We start from the raw sequence: 1,088 nt of genomic DNA, 5'->3' as shown, positions 1-1,088 counted from the left end.
TGGTCCCGGGGCCCCGCCCCAGGTCAAGCCGCTGCGTCCACGAGAGACGAGCTGTTCTCCACATGTGGACGTTTAGTTCCTGTGTCCACGGCCACACGGCGCCCTCTGTGTGCTCATAAGTGATCTTTCTCGTCGCTGCTCTCAAACAGCTTCTCTGTCCCTTTCAGCCGTCCTGGACCCGCACTGGCGGCAGGGAGGGTGGGCTTCTCTCCTCCATGCATCCACAGGCAGCAGACACACACTCAGCTTCTGGTCCGTTCAATGGCATTTCAGTTACATTTTGTCTTTAAAACCGGGGTCTGGACTCAGGCTGAAGTTGAGGCCTCACCACACTCCCGGCCGGCCAGCGAGCTCTGCCTGAGGGCGGTGTGGGCGGTGGCAGGACCGGATGGGTCTGCTGGGACTACAAGTCCCCTCACGTGGGGACCGGGTGCAGGAGCTCTGCACACAGACGAAGGGACCGGGGTCGGGGCCAACATTTGGTGCCGAGGGGCAGGTGACATGGAGCTGGGTTCACGACAACAGAATGGAACGTGGACTCGTCTGCGCGGGGCCACACCCGGCCGCTGGCCTCTGGGCCAGCCAGGCCCGGCCTGCGTCTGCTCCTGAGACCCCCGGAGCCCTGAGGTGTGGGACGCCTGCGCCTCCCTAAGCACGCGGGTGCAGCTCACGGAGACGCCAGCTACTCGGAAGCCCGGAGGGGTTTTTTAAGCAGCACGAACACGGCGCCTAGAAGGGGGGCGGAGGAGGTGGAGGGGGCGCATCCGCAAAGGGCCAGCATCTCCACGTGAGCCTCACCCGCGCAGCCCCACAGAGGCGTGGAGTGTCCCCACAGCACGAACCCAACCTCAGGCTTAGGGTTTTATTTTGCTCTTTTAGAGCAGTAAAGGGGGGGAAGAGTTACGCAGAAACGCGGAGCTGTGTGTGCGTTAATTTTACTTCTGCAAACGTACGAACAGCGACGGACATGCTCTCTCCGAGCACCGTGGGCCCGTCCCGGCTGAGCGGCCAGCTGTCTGCACTCGTGGCCACACGCTGGTGCAGGGGATCAGACCGATTCGACTGAAAACTCACTTTAAAACAAGGTG

The sequence above is a fragment of the Globicephala melas genome, chromosome 3, assembly GCF_963455315.2.
Source record: "Globicephala melas chromosome 3, mGloMel1.2, whole genome shotgun sequence".
NCBI classification, from domain to species: domain Eukaryota; kingdom Metazoa; phylum Chordata; class Mammalia; order Artiodactyla; family Delphinidae; genus Globicephala; species Globicephala melas.
The sequence above is the reverse complement of the archived record's forward strand: the minus strand, read 5'-3'. Positions refer to the sequence as shown.